The sequence below is a fragment of the Cupressus sempervirens genome, chromosome 10 (assembly GCF_028749045.1).
Source record: "Cupressus sempervirens isolate cs-2001-9-10 chromosome 10, ASM2874904v1, whole genome shotgun sequence".
NCBI lineage: Eukaryota > Viridiplantae > Streptophyta > Pinopsida > Cupressales > Cupressaceae > Cupressus > Cupressus sempervirens.
The window spans coordinates 700,049,755-700,072,680 of record NC_143127.1 but is presented as its reverse complement, the minus strand read 5'-3'; the positions used below and the strand labels follow the sequence as shown (position 1 = coordinate 700,072,680).

The following is a 22,926-nucleotide window of genomic DNA, read 5'->3' as shown; positions in this document are numbered from 1 at the left end:
ACAATGCATAGATTGTTAGCTAGACATTTTTATGTTGATTGTGTCAATTTATAGAAATGGAAATCAATATAGGGAATGGATTCAGAATTCCATACCTTGTAAAGTAGCAGTTCATTGTTATGGAGGGTAATCATGTAGGGACACCATGTGAATATGATTTTCTAGTCTTCCATGTACAAACATACCATTTTTATAAAATGTTCCACACAATCATGTATTATATTGCTGCCAAATATTACTCATCCTTATATTTTTGAACATAGATATTAATATTCATTCTATTAAGCATTTGAGATCTATTTTCTATAAGCTACCTTGCAAGATTCTCCAAACTTAAATAATATGATAACATTTCACCTACTCACTGCCATGAAACTATCATATGTAGTTTTGATAATTTTGATTCTATTATTCATAACTTTTAAACTATACATTATTACACCAATCATAGTGGTGAGATTGTGGATATTCAGCCTTCCTAAAACATATCCAAAAATTAGAATCATCCAACAGTTAGATAGAAATTTATGGCCTCTACACTGAAACCAATTATTATTGTCATAGAATTTATGAGTTCTACCCTCTAGAATGTCAAATAATTTACAAGATACAAAACCAAACAATATCAAAAAAATTTTTTGAAAGATGCATGAATCTTATTTCCCAAAAGGTAAAACTTAGCATTTTTCCATGGTCAAAATGTGTTATTTGATCAAACCCTTATCACTAGGTCTGTAAATAAGAGTTTCAAGACAATTTTTACAAAAACCAAAGGATTTGTCAATATATTTCTCATCCAAAACCTCTAATTTTCTTCAAATGAAAGAGGATTAAATATAATTCACTTCCAAATAGATTGAAGTTATTTATCAATCCATTAACATAACAATAAATGCATGAAAACATGATGTAACATGACTGCAAACAAAAAGATAGTTTTGAATTTACACAAATCATATTTAAAATTTCCTTGAATATTCTTACAGAGTTTAGCCAAATGGTTTTATTCATATGTTGACCCTTTCTTTACTTCTTTAAAAGTCTTAATTCACAAAGCTCCTCTAAGTCCCATTGTAGTTGGGTTACTCATTCCTTCTCTAGCAAGACTGGTTGATTCTAAGTCTCTATGCTTTTATGCCTTTAATTTCATGCTCACCATATAGGTTTGAAATGAGACAAGACCATATTTAAAAGAAGTAATAGTCCCAACATTAGATATTTCTCTTCCTTTGGAGGAATTGGCCTCATTACCATTGCTATCAATATAGAAAACTGGGATCCCATTAGATTATTTTTCTCCCTCTTAACTTCAACAAGCCCTATCCATATTTAGAGATCCCATTTTTCATTACCAAATCTCCATTAAATGATCTCTAGCTTCTCATGGAGTTCCTATATTAGAAGCTTCATACATAGTATCACTTCCATCATCTGCAATAGCTGGTGATAATCCAAATGTAACCAATGCACGATTGCCAACTAAGGAAATACTAGAGCCAATGTTGAGATCTAACTCCACAATAATAGCTAATGAGTTTCCATGTTTTTTTATCAATGGGTTAATCTATTGAATTATTAGAAAATTTATGAGTCAATAAAAAAACTCATCAAATCAAGCTCGATGTTATTCTCAATTATAACAACAACCATTTAGGCCAACTATTCATAAACTACATATTGATGTTTGGTTCAAACTCAATAGTTTGGATGATGAATCTAATAATGTTTTTATGGTTGTAGAAGAAGAGCTCATTTTTAGCATATCCTTGCTCAAAATAGTTTCCACAAAAATTAAGATCCACCAAATATTCTACACCTCAAAATAGAAAACAATCAAATGATGCTAGTTGTGCACACCATGTTTACTTTGGTTCTAATTATCTTCCTACCAAATAATAGTATAGGGCTTTTCTATAAAACAATGCTACTAGCTGCCACATTTCTAAAATGATCAACTGCATGCCACTATCGACTATACTCTTGCACCTATGCTTGGTGCAAGCACTAGTATATAGTACTTAAGATACCACTGAATATCTAAATCATTATTTTTCAAAGAAGCTATAGGGCATAATTCAAGTGAATTTAAATACTCAAGGCAATTCCTGAGTGTGAATGTTTCAATTCCTTAGTGTCAAAACTTGAATATATTTCATGCTTATCATTTCCTCTAGAAATTCTTATGTAAAACATCATTAAAATAATTGTTCCCTATGACAACATCAAAGAGTGTATATATAAAATATTTTTGAAGTTGTTTTGTGCTAAATGAACCTTTTGCGATCAAGTCTTGTAAATATCTTGGTTGGTACAACTGCAAATTTCTTATTGGCTTTGTACTAGTACCCAAGATTAACATTGATGACATTAGTAGAATTCCAAGTTTTTCTCTTGTATTCCTATTAATTGTACTTGATTGTAAAATATGTTAAAGAAGAAAAAAATGCTAGTTAATTTACAGACTGTAACTGTAATACCCCAAAATTGGCTCATTGCCATGATACCAATTCTGGTCTATTTTGATCATTGCTAAAGCCCTATTTCATTAGACACATCCTTGATCTAACTTGCTACTTGACTTAATTGTCAGATGCAGAAGACCCTAATCTACATTCATCATATTTCTTATTTAATTCCTATAGTACATACTCATATTAGTCGGATTAAACCTACTTGATTTAATTATAATTTAATTTAAAGTATTTATACTTTACTAAATTAAATTATCTCGTAAGGCTAATGTACTATGGGATTAAATTTATTTAATTTAATAAATATGCCTATCTTGATTAATTAAATGTAATTATTTAATTAAATGGGAAAGGTATTTCTAATTAATTAAAGAAAATTATTTAATTAAATGGAAGGCTATTCTTTAATTAATTAAATAAAGTTATTTAATTAAATAGGAGTAATTCTTAATTAATTAAATATAGTTATTTAATTAAATAAGAAAGTGTCTCTAATTAATTAAATGAAATTATTTAATTAAATAGAAAATATATTTATGAGAGCATATCTCATTTTATTAAATTAAATATCTCTCCAAAATCTCTCTTCAGTTCAAAAAGGGAAATTTCCAGTTCACTGTTGATCAAAAAGGAATTAAATCAGTTAACTCCTTATTCTATTCAAATTAAATTGGTTAACTCCTTATTCTACTCAAAAGAAATCAGTTAGCTTCCTCTAATTTGGGAATCTTCCTTTATGACTAAACTTCACCTTTAATCCTTACTGTTGATTGAAATCGATCTCAACCATTGATGGATTCTAGGAAATTCTATATAAGAGACCCTCCTCTCTTCATTTCAAAAGAGGAGAGGTTGAATGAGAATTTGCATCGAATTTCTACTGGATTGTGCATTCATTTGAGATCATTATTTTTCATAAGATATTCACTTTCTAGTTTAATCTCATTTAGCATAATATGCATACATTTTAGCATAGTTTTCTTTTACATGTTCTTAGATTAAATGTGCATACTCCATTCTAGACTAATCTGCATTCTCATATAGATTAGTCACATTTTCTTTTAAATCCTTCATTCTTAGAGGGTTTGGTTGCTTAACACCTCAAATTTGAGGATATCTAACAAGAAATTCCCTTTAGATAGAAGGCAACAGGTCGTCTTGCCGGCTGATTTTTGAATGAACAATCCAATGTTCATTCCGGGATGAATTCGCAAATAAGGACCGTGTTGAATTGTGTGTGTTAGCATAGGCTGAATTTTCACATATACATTTCTGGCGTCCACAATGGGGTAGAGAAAATCAATTTCTCTAGCCTTACTCTGCATTTTTTTGGAAATTTTTTTATTCTTTGTCTGTATTGTTCTGTACAGATTTAGGAATCTTTGTGCAAGACTATTTATTTTCGCGCGAGGATCTAGAATCTTTGCGTGAAGATTCTCTACGGGTTGCATGAGAAAGTGCTTTAGTGCACGAAACTTCATGCGACACCTATTTTCTTCACGCAGGTATAAAATAATTTTGCGTAGACTGTAAAAGATTTCACGTGACCCTTACACAATTTTGCACAAGATAGAGAAAGATTCTACATGAGTTTGTACATCATTTCGTGTGAGTCTGTTCAAGATTTCACGCGGGTCTGTTCAAGATTTCAAGCGAAATTTTGCAACAAAAATACAAAAGATAGTTTTTTTCAATTTTCCAGATAAAATAATGTAAAGAAAAAAAAAAAAAAGAGTATAAAAAGAAAAAAAAAAAAGAAGAGTATAAAACGAATTTTGACTTTTGATGTTTTCATAGGTTTTAGCATTTTCTAAGCTTTTTTATGGGTGTAAAAAAGAACAAAAAAAGTTAATTTTTTATTTTCCTATAGTTAAGCTTCTATTTTCACTAACGTTTTTTCTCTGAAGCATATTCATTTTGGTTTTTTTGATTTTTTGGAATAGCCTAACAGTGGTTTGCAAGATAATTGGAAAAGTGTGATAAAGTTACTAAAAATAGGTAAAACATCTACTAAGTGCATTGCGAGGATTACTAGGTAATTCTCTTTGACTGATAACACTTCATTTGGACCTAAAATGAACATCTCTTGTGTCAAGCTTGTGTGTGTTTCCTTTCATATCCTCATTTTACAACACATGCATAATTTGATACTAAGTTATGATCTCCATTAGTTTTCATCTAACAGGCTTAGTTACTAGTGATAGATCTAATTAGCTATCTTGGGTTATTGGAGTCGCTAATCCACCAGCCCCTCATTTCACCCTGTGGTTGCAAGATCAACACCATGTTAAAGGAGAGGGGTCTAGCGGAAAGAAGCGTTAAATGCTCCACAAGGCAACCCTTTTGTGCTTTCTAAAACTCACTAGTTTCTGAGTTGTGGACTCATTTTGGCTTGTGTGAGGGGTTAAATGTTCCACATCTTTGGATTCATCTCACATTAGTTAAAGCCTTAAGTGTACCACCTTATGCTCTTTGACTACTTTTGGATAGATTTTATTTCGGGAATTAACATCTGTACACACATAGTAATTAGGCCCCATGAACACTATTCGTGGATCTTGAGAGAGTGGGTTCCTGGGGAAACTCCTCTCTACGATAGATTCCTTGTAGGTGGGGAGGATACTTTGAGCATCTTGCAGATAAATGAGTCTTCAACTTGTTGATTGAGGTATCCTTTCCTCGAAGAGGTTGATAGATCACTAGAAGTTGACACCATAGATCTTTAAGAGATAATCTTAGTTTAGCATGTCAGATTAATCTGCTTGCTTTAATTGAGGTGAAAGTGTAAAGGTGTCAAGACCTTGGATCTAGAAGCTAAGTCCCCTTGTGGTACACTATTGTGAGTTGGTCACCTTTAGAGAGGGTTAACCATAGCAGACAATCCCTCTATGTGGCAAACTATGTGGATGGAACCTCGAGTGGTAATAGCCATTTTTGACAAGGTAGTGACAACCGCTATATAAATGTCCTTGTGTGGTTCATTGTGGGTTGTCAAATATCAATAGTAGCTCTTGAAGATTAAGTTCTTAAACTGTGTTGAAACATCAATGCACTGGGATTAGAGGTCACCCCAGTGAGTCATAAAAGTTGCAGAGTCAAAAAATTACTAAAAACCTTAGAGAGGCCGAACTTTTCACTTTCTACAAATGTGTGCAATGATTGTAAAACTCTTTGAAAACATACACAAATAGCTCTCCGAGGGATTAGCACAAACTAAATCACTTGATTGTTCATGCACAAGGTTGCTTTTTCCCTTGCTCATTATTTTCAGCCATGCTTGAAATCACCCACTTGCTATTCTACATGCCTATTTATCTACCTGGTTACTGAAATGAATCAACAATCTATCCAAAACTGTCTGAAATCTTCAAGGTCTTTTCAAAATCTAGTTTAGTTGTCAGTCTAGTTTCCATTCTTGCACATAGTTTACAAAATTTTGTGTGAATACTTGTTGTCCTACTACTTCTTTAGGCAATTTTGTCCAAGTTCTCATACAAATAGTTGCACATCTCCATGCGAGATCTTTATGCTATCCAAGTTAACCTTGCACTACTTTGCATGGCCTAGAGAACATCCTTGTGTGAAATCTTTATGCTATCCTAAGTCTTTGCATGGCTCTGTGTACTTTCTCATGTGCCTTTCAGAGGATCTTCACGTGAGATCTTGAGTCTGAACTGTCAAGTTAGTTTGTTAGAGCTATCTATGCTCTATATCAAGTCTGTTTCTTACATCAATTTACTGCTTCTCTATCTAAAAATAGTTCCAAACAGTGGCATCTTGCTTAGCTAATGACTTGAAATCCATACTTTAACTAGTCTTGTCTCTCAATTATCTTTCTCTTGTCCTTTAGTGCTTGTTGTACTCTGTGTCATGATAGTCATAATCTTTGGTTGTTCTAGCTTTCAAATCAGACTATTTGTACCTTAGTATACTGCACTCTCATCTTGCTTTTTTTGAGACTAAGTTCTATTGTGGTCCTTGTCTAAGCTTTTTATTTTTTTCATTGTCTATGACTGTGGCAACTTGACTTATGTTCTAAAACTTGGTTGTCACTACTTGAAACATAGTACATCAATATGGCTAACAACAAATGTGCTAAATCCAATATTCCTAGTGAGGAAGAAGGGATTCTAATTACAAACATGAAGAAACAAATTGAAATGATAAGTGCTCAACTTCAAAGACTAAAAGAAGAGGAAAACACATCATCAAACAAATTCTCCTTGAGAGAAATTTTCCCTTTCTCCTATGACAACCAAAAATCACATTCTTGTGATCTTGAATTCAAGACATCTAAGAACACCTCACATACATCCAAGAAATCTAGGAATATCTTTGAAGAAAAACCTTGGGAACCTAAACCAAAGTGTGATTTCACACCTTTGGGAAAATCTTATGAATTAACCTTGGAAGAACTTCTTGAAGAGAAACTCATTGTATTACCTAAGGTCACTTTGGCGGGAGTTTCCTTTATGAGTAACTATTGTGCCTATCATAGACATAATTTACATAAAAATTCCATTGTAAGGAGCTGAAAAATAAGATCCAAGATCTCTTTGACAATGGTATAATTCAAAAATCTAAGCTCTCAACTACTAAAGATTCTACTCTCAAGAAGGATCAACCTCATGAAACCATGTCTAGTAACAGTTCAAACACAACTTCTACTTCCTCCAACATACATCCACCTTCTAAATTGTCCAATCTTTCCAACACATATTCACCAAAAGAACTCACTACTCCCCCAATTGACTATGTGTATCCTCAAGGACTACCTTTAAAGGAAACTCAAGCTAATCTTGACTTAGCTGCAAACCTCTCCTATACTACACAAAGAAAAGATCCAGAACCTCCATGTGTTGCTCCTCCTATTATCCCCAATCCAACTATTCCTTCATTGTCCCTTCAAGAGCTTGTTGTGGAGACTCTAGAAATATATTCGAATCTAGATTCAGATACTCCCTCATCCTTGGATTTGGTTTCATGTCAAGAGGACCACTTAAATGATGAAGAAACAAGTATTGATCAAGACTAAGATTCCTTCATCCCCTTTCAAGTCTTCCAAGATCTTGTGCCTCCATCTCAAGAGCCACATAGTCCTCCATCTCCCATGTCATGCATCTCTACTAAGAAAGATCAAGATATTCCTTCCACCATCCTTAAGGAGATTACAAAAGACCAAGAGAAGGATACTTTTCCTATGTTACCCAAAATTCTTTTTGAAGAGAAAAGTGTTCCCTCACTCTCTTATTCTACCTCGCTACATTCACTTCCAAATATGCTAAAGCTTTAAATACTCCTATCAAAGGTACTGCTCCTATAACAATTACTCATAAATCTATTGATGACTTTGGTCATATTTCTCACTCTAAAGATGCTGATATCCATACTCATGGTTCATTCACATCTTCTAAATCTATCCTTGGTCCCTACCCATCTAAGCTAAAACATTCAAGTCTTCCATCCATATTGGGACCTTATGTTCCTCTATCTCTTATTGCCACTACTAGCTCATTACACATTCCTCCTACCCCACCCCAAGATAAACAAAGATACACACACTTGAACTCTTCACATCCACCTTTCCATCTAAACTAGTCATATTGGCCCCATTCATCCACAAATTCCAAGTCCTTTGGAAGCAATTTGGATGATCAACTCAAACACAAGTGCATGAATCCATCCTCAAAAGTTCACTATGTCTCCTCTAATCAACATGTGAATGTCAAGAAGGAAAATACACAAAAGAGACCACAAAGGTCCAATATTCAAAGAGCTTAACCAAAGAAAGTATGGGTTCTTAAATCTATTATTGAAGAAATGCGTTCCAAAGAATCTAATGAAAAATCAAAAGCTATATGGATTCCCAAGTCTCTTTTGAAGGACTTGAATATTGAAAACAAATCAAAGTTGACATTCAAGCTTCCAAAGGCTTTCACTCCACCTTCTTCCCAACATCTTCCTAAAAAGGTTTCAAAACCTTCTACTCCACCTTCCTCTGAAATTATTCTACCACCTCATACATCTAAACCTCATACTATTTCATCCATATTTCTTCCATTAGTCCATCACCCTTCAAGGTGTGTGTCAATGTTCATCTTGCCCAATTTTTCTTCTCCCCTTGTGCATCCCTTTCATTACCCTATCCACTCCACCTTCTATCCTCCACCTTTTATCCTTCCATCCCATTCATCTTATCCATAGCCTAGACCTTGTCCTCCATATATCTTTTCTACTATCTCGCTCCATTACCTTATCAGCATCTTTGAGCATACCTTTATATGGTCTTGGCTTATCATAAATAGGAGCACTATTCAAATTGAAATAGGCTTCAATTCTTTTGAAAAAATCTAAAAAAAAAAAAATAATAATAATAAAAAAGTGCCTTGGTGAAAACCACTTCTTGTGGTACCTTGGTCGCAAAAGTAAAGAAAAATAAATCCTTCCTATGGTGAAAACCACTTTTTGTGGCACCTTGGACAAGTACCATGATGAAAACCTAGCAAATAGGCATCATGTGTAATTCTTCTATCCATGACATCCTATAATGATCTTGCTTATCCTTCAGATGTCCTCATTCTTGAAGTCATTCACTCATAACCTCCATAACAAAATTGTCTATCCTATTCAGTTAACCCTTTGGTCTTGATCAATAAAAGAAAGAAGAAAACTTAGTTCTTAGCAATCTCTTGACATGGTCATTTTTTTTCATTACTTACACAATACCCTTCATTACACCATGAGCTTATATCCTTTTCCCTAGCTTGGGTAATCTTGTGAAGGTTTTCCTTGAGGGTAACATTCACCACTTCATACTCCTTGCCTATCCATCTCTGCTTATCCACTCGCTTGCTACTACATCTTGTGCTACACCTTGCTAGACACTAAAACAAAATCAAGGTGATCCTTCTTGAGAGCTAGTAATCTTTGACAAAGTTCTAAAATTTTGAAAAAATCTAAAAATTAGAAAAAGTCCTGAAAAAATTGTTACCCTGGTGAAAACCTAGCAATAGGCGCCTTCGTAACACCAAAAAAAGTGAAAAATCTCAAAAAATTTAAAAAAAAGGAAAAAAAAAATCAAAAAGAGAAAAATAGAAAAAAATAGAAAAAATAGAAAAGTTCCATTGGTGAAAATCTAGAAATAGGCATCATGGTAGAAAAAAAAGAGAATCCTGCCAAGAAGGTGAAAACTTGGTAAATAGGCACCTCTTATTCCCAATGCTACATCTTCCAATGCATCTTCTAGCTATTCTGTATAGTCACTTTCATGCTTTCACTTTCCTGCTTTTCCTGCTCATGTACCCATGGATTGAGTCTTGTTATAGCTTAGGTCATCCCCCCTTTGTATCACTCTTTCTGAGATTCTCCTCATAGAATCTCCTATGCAACAGTCACCAGTTGTTCTCACTATGTCTACCTCCTATCGCTAGTGTCACTATTTTTGAGATTCCTCTCATAGAATCTCCTTTGCAACAGTCACCAGTGGTTCTCACTGCATCTGCCTACTATCGCTAGTGTCACTAATTTTGAGATTCTTCTCATAAAATCTCCTTCATAACAGTCACCAGTGGTTCTCACTACATCTACCTACTATTGCTAGTGTCACTCTCTTCAAGATTCTCCACATAGAATCTCTTTTGCAACAGTCACCAGTTGTTTTAGTTGTGTCTGCCTATTGTTCCTAAGGTCATGTCCCTAGATTCCTTTATGGAAGATCTCTCTTGAATTAGTCACCAGTCATCCTGGCTATGTCTGTCTACTATCACTCAGTCCTTCTTAGGTTCTTCATCATGAAGATTCCTCTTTGACCTCAGTCACCAGTCATTCTAACTGTGTCTACCTACTGTTGTCAACTTACTAAAGAGATTTCTTTCAAACATGTTCTAGACATTGACACTTGACATCAATCCCAAAACATTGAACTCAAAAATGATATACTTGTTTGGATATGCTGAGAATTTTCTTTGTTTGCTTTTTTTTTCTTTATCATATCCCCTCGAGCAACTTGATGACATCATCTTTGACTAGAGAAGTAATGACTGGGGGCATGATCTTTACTTTACTTTCTATTTGTGGTTTAGTTCCAATAAGTTGATCTATTCCCATAAGAGGGGTGTCCACTATAAGAGCCTCCATCTCGTATTGGATGGCCGTGTGTACCTCAACTCCTTTTATATGAATACATCAATAATATTGGTTCTTCTCCTTGTTTGTTGGAGTGAACTCTTCATGCTACAATAAATATTGATACTCGTCTTGCTAAGTGAACGTATGGGTCACTGCGAGTATATGTAGCACACTTCTATCTCAGGTTATGAATGCAAGGGTCATTGTGGATAGAATGAATACTGAATACTTAGCATAAGAGGGATCTCCCATGTGTTTGGTGTGCCTATCATGCAAGCAACATTCAGGCCATCCTATCGTTTATGCTCTGATGCTTATGTTAACTTGCTACATTAAAAGGAACAAATGTTCTAGTCATTCTGGCTTCTTATGCCTTGAATGCTTACATTTAATCCTGAAAAGTCAATAATGTATGTTATATTCATATTTCCATGATTGCAATGTCAGTGGGAATTGTATAACATATGAGCTTTGTTCTACATCCGGTGATGATTAAATATTGAAGCTTGATAACCAGACCTAGGGTTGTATTTAACATAATCGTGCATTGCATACTTCACTTGCATAAGCATGCAATTCAATTGCAAATATACTTTCACCTTCTCTGATGAGGGATTGCTAATCTCTTCAAAGAATCATGTTCTTTCATGAATTGCAAAAATGATTGATTAATCACCCTCTTGGCTACTTTGGCTGCTTAGAACCCATTTTTCGGGATCAAATTCAAAATCTAACACACTTAAGTGGCTAAAAAATGCATTTTGAATTTTTTGTGCAATCCAAATTCTTTTGATACTTTGCAATTCTTGGAATCTTTTCAACTCAAACTTGGACTTTTTGACCTCAAAATCACTTCGGATCAACTTCCAAATTTCTTCAGATTGTTCTAATCTCTTTAAATTTCTTCAAATCATTCTGACCTCTTTATATTTCCTCAGATCGTGATGATCTCTTCAATTTATTCTAATCATTCTAATCTCTTCATCTTTTCTTTAGATCGTTCTGATCTCTTCTACATTCTATTGAATCTCAAATTTGATATACTGCTTCACATCATATTTCTGGTATGTCATCTTTCGATTTTTCTCCCGAGGGGGTAGGATGATTACATCATTGAATACTTATTTCTTGGGGCATCTAGTTCCCATTTTATGTCCTTCTCACTTGCGGCATCTCATTACTAGGGGCATCTTGTTTGCCTGTTTCTAGCATCCTTGTCATCTACTTCATCTTTTGATCATTTGATCACATCTTATAACATTTCTAATTTGAGTCTAATGGACAGGTATCAAGACAATCTAAACCCTAACTCTTGAGGATCAAGCCTCATTCTAGGGATGATTCTGTGACTCATAATTAGATCTTATCAACTTAGGTATCTAGGTGTTCTACTTGGATCCCTTAGGATTAAGCTTCATGCTAGAGATAATCCTTAAAAGCTTGTTTCAACTTAGGTATCTAGTTGTTCTATCTAGATCCCTTAGGATTAAGCTTCATGTTGGAGATAATCCTTAAAAGCTTACCAGTCTCAAATTAGATATCCAGGTGTTGTATCTGGATCCCTTAGGATTAAGCTTCATGCTAGAGATAATCCTTAAAAGCTTGTTTCAACTTAGGTATCTAGGTGTTCTACCTAGATTCCTTGGGATTAAGCTTTGTGCTAGAGATGATCCTTAAAAGCTTATTTGTTTTAATTAAGGTATTTGAGTGTTCTACTTAGATTCCTTAGTATTAAGCTTCGTACTAGAGATAATCCTTAAAAGCTCATCAATTTGTCTTTGTAGAATCAATTTCGGAACCAATCTCATTTTTTGATCAGCGCATCATACTTTTTGATTTTCTTTGAATTGAACGTGCTACTTGCACATTCATTTAAAGAGGGGCAAAATGTAATACCCCAAAATTGGCTCATTGCCATGATACTAATTCTGGTCTATTTTGATCATTGCTAAAATCCTATTCATTAGACACATCCTTGATCTAACTCGCTACTTGACTTAATTGTCAGATGCAAAAGACCCTAATCTACATTCATCATATTTCTTATTTAATTCCTATAGTACATATTCATATTAGTCAGATTAAACCTACTTGATTTAATTATAATTTAATTTAAAGTATTTATACTTTATTAAATTAAATTATCTCCTAAGGCTAATGTACTATGGGATTAAATTTATTTAAGTTAATAAATATGACTATCTTGATTAATTAAATGTAATTATTTAATTAAATGGGAAATGTATTTCTAATTAATTAAAGAAAATTATTTAATTAAATGGAAGGCTATTCTTTAATTAATTAAACAAAGTTATTTAATTAAATAGGAGTAATTCCTAATTAATTAAATAAGAAAGTGTCTCTAATTAATTAAATGGAATTATTTAATTAAATAGAAAATATATTTATGAGAGCATATCTCATTTTATTAAATTAAATATCTCTCCAAAATCTCTCTTCAGTTCAAAAAGGGAAATTTCCAGCTCACTGTTGATCAAAAAGGAATTAAATCAGTTAACTCCTTATTCTATTCAAATTAAATCAGTTAACTCCTTATTCTACTCAAAAGAAATTAGTTAACTTCCTCTAATTTGAGAATCTTCCTTTATGACTGAACTTCACCTTTAATCCTTACCGTTGATTGAAATCGATCTCAACCGTTGATGGATTCTAGGAAAGTCTATATAAGAGACCCTCCTCTCTTCATTTCAAAAGAGGAGAGGTTGAATGAGAATTTGCATCGAATTGCTACTGCATTGTGCATTGATTTGAGCTCATTATTTTCATAAGATATTCATTTTCTAGTTTAATCTCATTTAGCATAATATGCATACATTTTAGTATAGTTTTCTTTTACATGTTCTTAGATTAAATGGGCATACTCCATTCTAGATTAATCTGCATTCTCATATAGATTAGTCACATTTTCTTTTAAATCCTTTGTTCTTAGAGGGTCTAGTTGGTTAACACCTCAAATTTGAGGATATCTAACAAGCAATTCCCTTTAGATAGAAGGCAACAGGTCGCCTTGCTTGCTGATTTTTGGATGAACAATCCAATGTTCATTCTAGGATGAATCCACAAATAAGGATAGTGTTGAAATGTGTGTGTTAGCATAGGACACATTTTCACACATACAGTAACTAACTTGAATTGCTTGATGTATTTTTTAAATGTTGAGATGCATATACTAAGAATTTTTTGTTGTTGCAGACCAAGCCACAGCTAATAGACAGGTCAAAGCTTCCAACTATTGTGGATCCTATGATTAAAGAGTTTCTGAACTTGAAATATCTTCAGCAAGTAAGTTGCATGCAAAATATTTCTTTTGAAGGGAATTGACAGTATTTTTAAAAATACATTTAGTTTATACAATTTTACTCATGTTTTGGTGGATAATGGTGAGCCTACCAAAAAGCCTGATAATTTTACATGTCTTAGTTTAGCTGGCAAATGGTGAGCCTTCCATAAAGCATGTTGTCAAGGGTGCAATTAATATAATGGTCAAGCTATCTACTTGCAAAATTCAACTTGAAGGATTGAAGTTTATTTTTGGCTTCCTAATATCTATGTTGGTTGCATGTGGTGCTAACAAACATGTTTTGGAAAAGTCCATAGAAAAACCATGGTCAAATACTAGTTGTAGCAGTGGATCTGCTATCTGTAAGTTGAAGTCAAATGTTACTAAAAAGAACATAGATGCACTAGTTAATCCAATCAATCAGGGACCTCAATCTACCACAATGGAGTGTGATGTTACATTAGTAGATGAAGATGAAGATGATGCTATGTCAGATGGTGAACTAGCTAGTATGGATAAAGAAGATGATGATGATAGTAATAGTGAATGCTCACATGCTCTACTATTGCACCTATTGTTGTATTACTAAAAAGTCTTCTATTTGCTCCTTATGAGGCAGTTCAGACATCCTATAGGTTTTTTCTTTGATATTCAAATATTCTTAGTTTGTATTTTCTTTAGGGAAAATTGACTCTTTTGGGATAATTGCATTCGCAAATGCCTAAAATTCTTTATTTTTTGTTCTCTTCCAGCTTGGCCATGTCTTCCAAGTTGCTTCAGGTTCCCTTCCCAAAGTAGACAATGTTGGCAACAGATGATGTGATAGAGAATAAAAAATCTTTGTCAGTTCCTTTAGACACAAGTGTTGCCACTGGAGGTAGTGTCCAGGGGATTATTGAAGAAGATACAAATACTTCATCTATAGTATTTCTATGATGGTTGCTCAAATATTCCCATTCTTAGGCAGTGTTGGCATTGTAATGTTTTCCCAAATTTTGATCTATGTGAAGCGTGCTATGAGGTGATGGATTTAGATAGGCTTCCATAGCCTCACTCGAGAGATCATCCAATGTTAGTTATTCCAATTGAAGTTGATTTAGTTACAGTGGATGGGAGTGAGATGCAATTTTTCATGGATGAAATGATTGAGGACAGTTTACTGCAAGTAGCAACTGAAATCAGTTTACACAATTCACCTCCATTGGATCCCCCAATGGAAACAAATAAAAGTAGAAATTTTCTTGTTACTACAAATGATACAAAAGTAGTTCACAAGGCTTGAAATGTGGCAAAACTTAAGCTTCAAATGTTTACTTATTCATGCATCATAGTTAAAATTTAAGTAGGTAATTTGCAAAAAATGAACAATGGTAAGTAAATATAGTAGGGATTTTTAGAATTAAAAATTATCATTTTGAATTGCTAAAGACCCTTTATAATTCTATACTTAAGATTATTTAAATAGTTTGAATAGCTAAACTCTAAACTATAAATTTTAAAAATACAATTAAAACAGTTGCTCAAAAATGTTGTCAAAGAAGTTGAATGAAATTAGTACTATTAAGTTGTCAAAATTGGAGACTTCCCACATGCTAGCTTCTATGCATAGTTCTAAAAACTCAAGCCTATTAATGACCAAACACATTCCAATTTTTCCTTGTATTATCATTAGATGGGTTTATCATGACCATAATCCTATCTTTACCTTACTATCAAATCTGGACAATGACTCTATGCATAAATCTTTGTTGCAAAACTTTATTTTGCACATTCTGATATATTAAAATTCAATAGCAACTTTATAAACTTACCTTGGATATTCCTATACTTCTTCAATTTCATTCCCTATTCATTCTTGGAGTACCTTCACAAAAACTTCTATATTGAGGAGAAACTCAACACGTAGAAAATTTAAGGCAATTAAAAACAACTCATTCCTCTTGTACTTTAGAAAATAGTTTGTCACCAAGCTCCTTCATCCCATTCAAAGATACATCAATATGCATGATAAAAAACAAATCCTTTTCATCAAACCCTCAAACAATGTCTTTCAGTTCCATGTAGAAAAATCTAACCATTATCCATTTGGTCAATTTGCACAAACTTGACACTAATGATATCTAGCCCCAAAACTTGGATTATATTTTCCAATATGGAAATCTAAGGCAATTAGTTATCTTGACCCTTGATTGAACTTTCGAGTACAATCTTCTTCAACATGCATTTTTGTTTGTAATGACACCATGATTTGACTGCATTTAGCTATGTATTTTTTGATCTTGAAATGAGATGAACATGATTGTGTAGATGACTTGACTATTTATAAATTTGCTAGATTTGATACACACTCTTTGTTGGATTGCAAGAGGAGGCAAAATAGTTTTGAGCAATATGAGATTGGTCCAATGGAAAGTCAATTGAAGGAAGAAAAAAAAAACTAGAATTCTTTGTGCCGTGGTGGGATCTACAGCTCAGACTCTCAGATAATCAATTTTTATTGATTTTCCTGTCAAAAAATTCAGATTTCAGGTAGAGAATCTATAATCTCAAATATAAATTTGAGTGTTATAAAAAATAGTTGTACTATGTACTATGATAATTATATTTTCTTATCAAGAATGTATTCATGACACTCAATTGCTTCAGCTTGGTGGGGCTAGCTGTATAATAGTTGAAACATTTAGTTGTACTGCATATAAATCTTAGTTTATAAATTTAAAACAGTAGATATATATTTGAATAAATTAAATTTGCATCAGTACTGTAGAAGGAATTTGCATCAGGACTACATCCGAGTAATTTCAAACAATCCCTATTCTTTCCTAAATTCTTTGGTTTGAAATTGACTATGGGTAGCATTTATTAGAGATTATCCTTGCGATGTATCATGGTCATGATTGGTAGACTCTTATAAAGCTTTTGAATTCACCTCTATAATATCTTGTACATTGTGATTCCCTTTGATTCATAAATTTTGAATAATGACTTCCCAATTTGATAATGATTCTTCATCATCTTTTTTTTCGGTCCCTTTTCCTTATCAGTGCTTCAAGTTTATAATAATAATGTCCTACGTCTTGAAAACTTCTTATGATCATATCTAGAGAAATAGCTAATAGCTATGTGTTTTTACATCTTGTAGTTGCTTCATAGTAGAGCATATGATGCATTGTGCCAAGTAAATTCATCTGCATTCTGCACTTTTGTTGTTTCTCCCTTGTAGCTATTCATAGAAAACCAAGTCTTTACGAAACCATGATTGACATCATTGGTGTGTATGGAAGACAAGTTACTGATGATATTCAGCATTCTCAATTGTTGAAGTCACCACCATAGAATCATCACTACATCAAGATTAGATTCTAATTTTTCCTCTTTATATTTAATTTAAAATATAGATTAAAATAAATTACTCCTTTTATATTTAATTCTCTTTATATTTAGGTAACCACATAAAACTAGAGGGAGAGGACAAATGCCATTGTGAACATTAAAATGAACTTTTTCCATTATGTTGGTTGAAAAAAAATACCTTTATAATTGCAATTACTTTTTCCTCACTCCAAAACTTGATAGAACAAAACACCAATGATTCTCATAATTTATAATTATCATCCTCTTATCTGAGCAAGAATTATAAGATATCTATCATTACCTCAGTGGTTGTCTTTGTCATAGATAGTACACCCAGGCTTTGGATTCCTTCAATTTTTTGGATTTTTTTACAAGAGAAAGTACCCATCGATGTACTATAGAGCATGAAGCTTAAGGCATATTAAAATAGTTTGCTACAACACACTGACTATAGTTTTATCAGATACTTCATTACTAATTATTATAGTGGCCATATCATCCTCAAAACTCATTCAGATCCTCTTCACATTGTCCCCATGAATTGTAACAAACCCCTCACTCACAAGGTTTCCAATTGCATTACGAATCTGAAATTGAACAACATAACTCATAATGTATTCATTTCCCCCAAGAAAATGAAGCTGGAAATAGCTTGAAATTTACCCACAATAAAGAATTAGTTACATCAGTTAGGCTGACTTCCTTGGATCCCTATTTGCGCATTTCCTCCATCAACTGTGATTGCATTCATTCATATCTGGTTAGGTGCCATACCAACAATTTTCTCAACACTATTTAGGGTAGTATAAATAATGTTACCTTGGTAATACAGGTTGATGGTCCCCTTGCTTGCATCCTTTCCATGATAAGAATCCCCAATGATGAAATAAGATTGGCTCGTCTCATTCTTTCATTGGCTGAGACTCCTATGTTTATGAGATCCATGTCAATGGTCCCTGTAACCATGACAATCAAATGCATTCAGTGGCTTCCAATTAACATAGTTCCTTCAAAGATGACTAATTTTGTGATGATAATGCATTCAATATACAACTAAATGAACTGACAATCCTCATTGCCAAAGATGCACAATGGTTACATGTTGAATGATCAGTGGCAGATTGTTGAAGTGCAACTTCAAGAAGAAGAAATAATTTTTCCACATCACACCTTTCAACCTACAAAATTGGAATGTAAGATATCTTTTCATTGCCTCAATCTGGCTTTAAAACATTCAGGAATGTAACCCACTTTTGTCTACATAGGATTTTGTTACCCACTTAGAGAATCTGATGCGGAAGAGGGCTTCACTTATTCTTATTAACCTTTCAATTTGGCATGGAGTCATTGTGATAACCTATACAATTCATTCAGGAGAACAAGTTAACATAACATGAGAATTGCCCTACATCTAGATGCATTCTTCGATAGAAGTATGAGATATACTATTACTTTTTTCATGTGTGTAACTTGTAAGCATACTATACAGAAATTGAATTTGAGAATATATTGAGCTAACCTTCTTGCTACTGCCAGGGAAGTTTCCCTTCCTACACATTTCAACATAACCACAAATCAGATCTTCTACTACCTCATCAGATATCTTAGGATGTATATGTTGTCTTGCATAAGTGGTATACAAAGTGAGAGTTGGGAGGTCAAATGCATCCAGCATTTGGTCCTAGAATCATAATGTAGTTCACATCAAAAATATTAGGTCATTGGACCCCCCATTAATTCCTACATAGTATTGACCAAATCAAAACTTACCTTTAGCTCGTCATAATGTAATGCAACAAGATGCCTTGCAAGGCGCTTGTCCATTTGTTCATCAACTTTATCAAGCACTAGGTAGATCAAATCAAACCTGCAGGTATTTTTTGTGATTCTTTTATACTTGAGTGACAACAAATAAATTCTCCAAACTGAATTCTAAAACCAAACATGCTCCACCTGGAAAGCAATGTTGGAGGAAGTTGGACATTGTCAATCACTGACAATCTAGGGTTGTAGCATGAACCACTAGGATTGGCACAAGCTTAAACAAATGTTCTTGCATTCAGAGATGCTATGATCCTAGCCTTTGCAATTGATACTATTTGTTGTTCCATAACCTACTTCAAAGGAATGACCAGACATTGATATACAAGTAAACCAAGAACATAGATTACAAAGTCTAGAAACCAGTAAAAGCACATAATTTGAAGATCTTAGAGAAAAATCACACCACATGTAACATGCTATGAGCATTGTCTAACATCTTGGCAAACTCGTCTATACAGAAAACACCCCTATCACTCATCACCAATGCTCCACTTTCTAGAACCTATTGAGTTCAAAGAAATAAGCAGTTTATATAGAATAAAGTGGTAGGTAGCAGTGGAGGAGTAGGCAGCCCAAAGAGCTCAATGATCAAAAAATTGAGTTAATAACTTACTGTTTCACTAGTTTTGAGATCCTTTGATACATAAGTAGTCAAACCAATTGCAGAGCTTCCATGACCACTTGTATAAATGCCTCGAGGATCCAACTTATGCACATACTGAAGTAGTTGAGACTTACTCATACCTAGATCCCCAACAAGAAGGATGTTGATATCACCATGAAAAGTAGTGCCTGAAGCTAGTTTTACTATAGTTCCCCCAAAAAGTTGTTTAAGAAGCATAATGGTTAACATATTGTTCAAAGAACATGCAACAAATTACCAATTAATCGAACATGAATGCAAAGAAAGATACCTAGCACAAGAACCCTTTCTTTACATCTTCTAGCTCCCAAATACTCAGAGTTAAGGACCTAGTTAGCTTCTCATAGATATCGGGCATGCAAGATAGTTCTTTCAACTTCTCAATTTGGAAATTGGCAGTCAAAATTCAATTTTAGAGCTTGCAAAATTCATGTTATATACAAAAGGTAAAAAGTATCAGTTTATAGCTTAGCTTCATAATTAGTTGGTGACATATCACCCTCTTTAAAAGAGGCAAAACTATCACTATTGGTATCATGTTCCATTGGATCTTTGACTCGTAATCTTGTCTTGTCTACCTTTTTCAGATGAAGGCAATCGATGTAGGTCTGCACCAGCAAATGATTTACAAATTAGAATTAGAAATCATAGAATATAGGATTAAGGTCCTCATTTCCAACTTAAATGGACTAAGATAGGCTTGAGAGCTTTGCTTTAAATAGAGATTTCACAATCCTTTGGTTTGGTCCCACTCTAACTATCATAACTCTGAAAATCCTAGTAACCTACAAAAAAACACCAATGTCAACCTTCAAATGCTAACACTTGGCAATAAAAATTAGTGTCGAATTCGTATATCATGTAATGTTAGACACATCTTGATTCAATCACCAAGTTTGGCCACATCAACAAGTTTGTCGTGCATCAGAAAGCTAACAATGTGCAGGATTTCCCCCTCTAGAATGGCATTAGGCATTTCTTGTAGCCTTACAATCTGCTTATCAGCAAACCTAACCACAAAGTAAAAGGATATAGTTGTCTTCAGAGTCTTGAAAATGAAGCTTCAAATCATGCATAAACTAAAATCAACAAGTTCCTACTTGCATCTATTATGCATCAATGTCGAAGAATTCTTAGCAGCACATTTTGGCCTTGCATAATGTGTAGGTTCATCAATCTGACCTGAGCATTTGAAGCATAAACTAGGATGTGAATACAAATCCAGAAAAAACACTTTTAGATAGCAAGTACCATTGTATGTAGTGAAGCAAACATGAGATTTTTTTTAAAAACATGAAATACATTTGACAAAATTTGGTAGAAGATTCTCATGGAATATGAGAATAAAATTTGGTGTGAAAGTTCTCATACAGGGATTTTTTCACACTAAAAAAATGTGCTCTCTCATATATAGCTTTCATCAAGAAAACATCTCAATGTGAGAAGAACCTCATGTATGGTGTCCTATTAGTTCCAATTAAGTTTACAGAGAGCAGATCAACAGTGGCTGTGTCATAATAAGGAGTAAGATCTTATTTGCAAAATCTTGGAATCTAAAAGCTTCTGAGATCACTGTCATAAGCATGAATCTGTTTAAAGCCGTAGATTCTTTGCCATAGTTTATGCAAAATAGAATTGAGAAATAAACATAACATACAATGAAGACACAATTAACTATTATATTAAGAGTTCAATTGCAATCCAATGAATTACCTCTATCAACAGGTACTTGTGCTGGAGCATATCCACAAACAAGGCACCTAAAGAATGCTTCTTTGATTTCTGGTATAATTGAGCTGTATTGAATTATCATTCCTTTGACTAAAACCATCTTCTCAATATCTAGATTTCAAAGAAAACAACACCCCCTTATTAGATTTTTCAAATAGCATTGAACAATGAAGAGATAACTTTAAAAAGCATTGCCTACCTGATGGATTCAGATCTTGCATGTTAACTGTATCTCTAAGATTGAATATTATTTCCTAAATGCAATGGTAGTTATATGTAAGTCTGAGGCATATTTATGTGCATAAATAAACAAAATTTGAAACAACCAAGTCATTAAATGAAAACATACTAACTGACAAAACATATTTTTCCAAAAATACAATTCAGTCACCTGTATGTGCTTCTCCCACAAAGGCTTGAGGTGAACAACTACATCCATCAATACAATGTCAAAAATGGTGAGAACTTCAAGAGGATATCTTACCATCTTGCCATAAAGGTCTTCATCATATTTGAAGATGTTCATTGCATCGATATTCAGCGAATCACCTTCGACTTCAATTGTCTAAATGAGAAATCAACTAAATGAAATGAATACAAAAGCAAATGTGCTCAACTAATAATTTGAAATGAGACTAGATGGTAACCATAAGAAGCCAACAGGGACAAATTTGAACCTATTCCAAGAGCCTCATGTATTTCCCCTCAAGGTCTGAAGGATCATCCCTAAAATTCTTCATAAAGCACTGAACTACTTGATTGACATCTTGAAAACTTATGTTTGTGCCCCAAACAAGCATGGGTGGGGGGGGTTGTCATCAAGGTCACCCTTGGAAGAATGGGGCATCTAATTATAATAGCCAAAAGAGGTAATTAATGTGTGTTTCAATAGAACATATTATACAAATTGAAAAGAAATGATTGACTCAATTGATAGGTAGTTCTCTATCCAAAAGGTTTCCTGATACAAGGAAATATCTTCAAAATAGGTTTCTTTAATGTAGAAGGAACCAAAAGTTGGTACATAAGCATCTACTATGCTGATTCCCTGAGGAGGTAGTTGCTTGGATAGTTAATGTAGACCACCCATTGAGGTTTTTAGAATAGAAGGGTTGTCTGGTATGACCCATTTGACATGACCCTGGGAATCTCCATGGTTGAACTGACCTAGAATCTAGGTGCGCAAGCTAACATACCATTAATATAGTTTTTAATGCTTCTCACTAGCAATAAAGCATGTTTTATTAGCCCATTATTTGGCTAGTTCACCTGTATTACTTCAAACAATCTAATCCAATGTTTATAATAGTAGAGTTCTATTTATTAGAATATGATACATTTTCTATTTTGGTATGTCCAAGTTACATACTCCATATTCTTAATATATGGTTCAATTTCTTTTTGTACTAGTCTAGTTTTAATTGCTTTAAAAAAATTTAAATGACTATTGTTTGGAATTATCAAGTATAGATTAA

The 22,926-nt window shown here is 33.5% G+C and overlaps 1 pseudogene; it reads right to left on the bottom strand.

The window, feature by feature from the left end:
- Positions 1-17,765: 17,765 nt before the first annotated feature.
- On the bottom strand, positions 17,766-22,298 carry LOC149535754 (DNA replication licensing factor MCM4-like; annotated as a pseudogene).
- Between the last annotated feature and the right edge of the window lie 628 nt (positions 22,299-22,926).